The sequence below is a fragment of the Limulus polyphemus genome, unplaced genomic scaffold, assembly GCF_000517525.1.
Source record: "Limulus polyphemus unplaced genomic scaffold, Limulus_polyphemus-2.1.2 Scaffold2851, whole genome shotgun sequence".
NCBI lineage: Eukaryota > Metazoa > Arthropoda > Merostomata > Xiphosura > Limulidae > Limulus > Limulus polyphemus.
The window spans coordinates 124,213-129,666 of NW_013668461.1; positions in this window are offsets into that span (position 1 = coordinate 124,213).

Sequence of the window (5,454 nt, forward strand, 5' to 3'; positions counted from 1 at the left end):
CACACACACACACACACACACACACACATATATATATATATATTGAGATAATTGAAAATGTATAATAGTTACGATATATTAAATTTTTAACATTATGGTACCAAGAATTGTAAAAATCAACTATCGTCTTTTTTGTTGTTGTTTTGTAAATTTATTGTCAATAACTTAATATGGTGAAATGTCTAAATCGTATTTGTATATCATCTGAAACTTGTAATTATTTTCTTTCGCGTAATATATTACCTGTAGAGTATCGAAAATGAATGAAGTTGTGGCAGTGAGTATTAAGATTAAACAATAGCCAAGTTTTTATATTTTTGTTTAAAGAAAAATGACGTTTCGAGCTAGTGTTCTTCAACAGATCGTATACAGTTTGCAACAAAGGCGCATGCGCAGAATTCAAGGAACTAGCATGCGTAGTGTTTGAGTGTTGAACGTAAAAATTCTAAGCGAAATTACATCTACTACATAAAAATTAATGAAATGAACAGATAGCAATTAAAATATAAACAAAAAATGGAAAAATATAAATCCACAGGAAAGAAAAGCGTTCATTTAAACCAAATGGTTCTAGGGTCCCCAATTTGTAGATTAATTTCATTTCCAGTCGTTCTGTTTTGTGAATGTCTGTTGGAGCACTAATAAGTCCCAGAATCAAAAAGCCCCCAACTGGATGGTTATTGATGGTGAAATGTTTGCCTATAGGTGTATTTTGGTTTTGCAGTTTAATATGGTTTAGATGTTCTCGTGCTCGATCTAGTTCTTTGAATTCTGCACATGCGCCTTTGTTGTAAACTGTACGATCTGACGAAGAGCACTAGCTCGAAACATCATCCTTCTTTAAAAAAAAAACTTGGCGATTGTTCAACCTATTATTTATTTTTGTTATTTTCGTCGCCTATATTTGGCAGTGATAATTAAGGCTAATTTCCGTAGATTATATTAGGGGGTAAACTGGGACTTCGCGTATGAAGTGTATTTAAACTTTAAGCTTAATTGTCGATTTTTTAGGTGCCTTTTGAAATTTGCATTGAGATGTAATGGTATTGCGTTATTTATAAGCCACGGATAGGTATAGAAATAACTTAATATGTTTCATTGCATGTTTGTTTATGTTAATGAAGTACTTATCTTTAAAGTTAATGTTATAAGCGTCGTTTACTTTTGCACTCGTATAAACATAAAAGTTGCTATGTGAGCTATCATGCATAGACTGACTGACACACATTGTTCTTTTAATTACATAGATAGTAAAAATGAAACTTGTTTGACACCATTTCAATGAAATAGATTTTGTAAGATTGTTTGTTTGTAGTTAAGCACAAAGGGCTATCTGGATTTTGGTATACTGCACGTATGCGTTCTGTCTGAATTTTGGAGGTAAATTAGAATTACCTTTGATTTTGTCCTGTGCATACAAGAAATAGGATTGTCTTTGTCTTGTGTAGATATTCCAAAGAAAGCCTCCCTTCATTCATATCAGCAGCCAGCAAAATTAGAAGCCTGTCAGTAGATGAAATAACACGTATTCTTTTTACCGTGAATAAAGATTTGGTTACTAGTGCGTATGTTTATGTTCTTTGCTGTCAGGGGTTCGAACCCCCGTCCCACCAAACATGCTCGCCCTTTCAGCCGTGGGGGTGTTATAATGTGATGGTCAGTCCCACTATTCGTTAAAATACTTGGTGGTGGGTGGTGATTACTAGCTGCCTTCCCTCTAATCTTTCAATGCTAAATTAGGGACGGCTAGCGCAGATAGCCCTCGTGTAGCTTTGCGCGAAATTCATAACAAACCAAACTTTACTGTCCAAATTTGATTTACTCTCTGCATAGCATTTTCAGAACCAGAACTGTGTGAATATTTTTAAAATCTGTCGGAGATCAGAGTATCTGAATACCACAGACCAGTTAAAAGTAACAATTTGGGAATATGACAAAAGTATCTATTACTCTGTAGTTTATTTTGAACATGTTCCTCTTTTGTTTGAATCTCTAATGTTTGTAAATCGAAATCATTGTATGCCATTTTCTAAGAACATATATATCTTACGATATAAAGTAGAAAGTCTTTGCTAAAGCAATTGTGCCAACCTTAGAATTTTGTTTTTACTGGCATGCAGACAAACAGTGGCTTTTTGACTGGTACTGTATTTTTTGCTGTTTATGGGCTTATAGGTAGTGTTAAAATGTGAGTTTTTTGTTTGTTTTTTCCGGACGGTTGGCAACTCTGGACTAAAGTGAAAACTAGAGTGGAGAATATGTTAAGGACTAAGATAGGTACTTTCGTAGACCTAGAGCTTTTGCAGACAATGGTGAGAGCTAAATATGAAGTCTTTATATGGCCTTGGGAATGAGGTTGATGGGCATCTGACTAGGTTTTTCTGGGCGTCTATATCACAACAATATACAATAGTCACCTTGTGTGTTCTGGAGCATAATACAGAAGAGAAGGGTCATGGTAGCTTCGAACAACCTGAATATGCCAAAACGTACTGAAATTGCCTTTATAGGACGCCAAGATGCTTGTTAACAAGTGCGGGCATCACAAGGTATTGGTTCAAGTTGCCTTTTGTCGAAGAGTTTAACAGATGCATGTGCTGAACGAATTTTGCTGTGCTCCATCGCAATACTGTCAGGCAGACCATGTAACATTTTGTTACAATCTATTGGAATTAGGAAATACTCAGGACCTTTCTAGGCCAGTGAGTTATAAAGTTATTGGTGGTAATGGATCGACACCTTGCTAATGTTCCCCTTGGGACGGCGGTAAGTCTACGAGGTTTCAACGCTAAAATTCGGGGTTCGATTCCATGCAGTGGACACAGCAGATAGTCTACAGCAAATAACCGCTTTGCTAATACTTTATGGTAGTAAAAAAAGTTGATACCATTATGGAAGGAAAAAGTAAGTGAAATAACTACAAACGAAGATTTTTACATTTCTTGATAATATAATTTTAAAAATTCACTATTTATAACTATCTTATAACGTCGCTTTATCAAGAAAACTCAAGATTCTACTTAAAGGTTGCGTTTATCCACAAATAAAAGGTGTTTATACCAAAAATGTTGTGTACAGACATATTTCGTTTATACTCAATCCATGTTTTTACACTTCTTTACAATATTGCTGCATATGGGAAAAACAAAACAGTCATTGGGTCATATGACACAGTACACGCTTCATATGCGGGACATCGAGGATTTAGTCCCATCTATATCCTTTTTCCCCCTAAACAGCGTTTCAATAGTCAAATAAGTTGAGTACATACATCGTTCGCGAAGTACGAATTTATCGCCTAGTCATTTAATTGTACTGTGAAACGCAGACCTGTTCGTGCTTCAGAGGATGGCAAATGAAAGGGTAGCTAGAATTTCAGTAGCAGAAAAGGACACTTCTTCTTCAAGTTATTAAATGGTGTTTCACAATAGGATGTGTATGCAGTATGTCTTGTGATAGCCACTTTAATTTTAGTTTGTTGGAAAATTGGATGTAAAATATACAACTGAAAGGGTATTGCGACCGTTACTTTCTCAATTAACGACTGATATTTAGTAGCGAGACATTTGGTCAAATGTTTTATGAAAGCAATTATCTAGTGAATTGTAGAAAATTTTCTGCAGAGAATAATGCACGCGACTCGCTAGATAGACAGCTGAGGTTTTGAGATCATATCCTAGGTAGTGGTTAAACTAAGTGAGGGGAGATGCAGCCCCACCTAAGAAAATCACAAAGGAGCGCCCAAACTTTAACTGTATGAACAGAGAGCTGAAACATTATTGTTGGATAAGTAAAAGTTTGTGGGAGAGCTACATTGAGGAACATATGATTAAATATAAAAACACTTCATCTAGCTATCCACAATTAGGGAATCCAGGAGTGATGGGTATTGTGAACCTTTTACCGCACGACACAAAGTCATTCCTGGTCATATAACTCTGACTATCGTCAATACTGATGATGACTTCTTCTACTCTAATACAGTAAATACTCAGTAAAATGTTGTACCGGATAGTTTACTTTTCAATGTTTTCTCAGAAAAAATGAACTAGGGTTTTTTGTTTGTTTGTAATTAAGCACAAAGCTACACATTGGGCTATCTGTGCTCTGCCCACCAAGGGTATCGAAACCCGGTTTCTAGCGTTGTAAGTCCGCAGACATACTGCTGTGTTACTGGGGGAGGGGCTAAACTAGGGGGTTAGGCACTGGAATTCTCAGATATAAATTTCCACTTTAATTTGGTGACGGCTGTTGATGACAACTAGGAATTTGAACAAACTAATATACTGAATAGGCTTTGCTTTCAAAGCACTCTGGTTAGGTTTTGTGGCGAATGTTAGTAGACGTTGCGTGTGTGTGTATATATATAAACTTTTGGGATGAACTCCTGAACTTGCTCATAAGTTGGCACGATTTTGTATTAAATCACTATGCAAGTATGCACCTGAATAGTCTGATTTGTATATACTAACCTTCCTGAAGGGTAGTAAGGAATTTGTACTCTAATACAGCAATTTACATAGACTGTATAAATCAGGTAAAACGTAAATCCTTTTGCTAGGTTTTTGTCTGTGTCATTTTTGTGTTTACCTGATGTAGCAGGCTGTTCCCATCGCCTAGATAGACTACTAATCTGATAAACAGCGGTTGGGGCTCATTACTTTGTTGTGACGGCAAAAGTAATTTTCCTGTGTACTACATTTGGCGCCCCCACCTCTGAAATGTTTTGATTATTTGTTTTGCGACTCATTACCCATTTAATGACAATAACATAAAGAATGAATTACCGCCTTACACAGGCCTAACATAAAGTCACAATATAACATCTCACGATATCACAACTGTAAATCTGAAACTAATGAAGTATAGCCTACAAGGTGTACTTACATAATTTGTAAACCATTTGGGTATTTATGTCATCCATTATCGTTCAAAGTCACATAGCTAGAGTAATCTCTCAAGCATGCAGAATAAATTTCTGTTATATCCCTAGTTTTGAAACTTATGTTTTATCTGAGAAGCCAGGCACTTGTAGTGTACATGGATTATAAAACAGATTGATAAAATACTACTTAAAGTTTACAAATAACAAATTTTATTAGTTTACAAAACTGTACATATACTTAACTAGAGCTTGTACGGGTAGCATTCTGGTATTCATGGTTACATTATATAAACCTTTCGCGCTTTTGCTGCTGCAAATGCATCAATTGAACTATCAAAATTTAAGGTATTAAGTAAGTTTTTTTCAATACTTAATATTGCCAAGTTACTAAGTCGTTCTTTAGTCATTGAGGTTCTCAAGTATGTAAGAATTAATTTCAGCTTGCTGAAATTGCTAGTTGTGAAAGGTTCGAAGCAATGGTTGCAACTGATTTACTAACATTTATAATTTCATAATTTCATTGCAGATTTTGTTAACAATTGGGGTTTCTGAGACCGATTTTCCTTGTT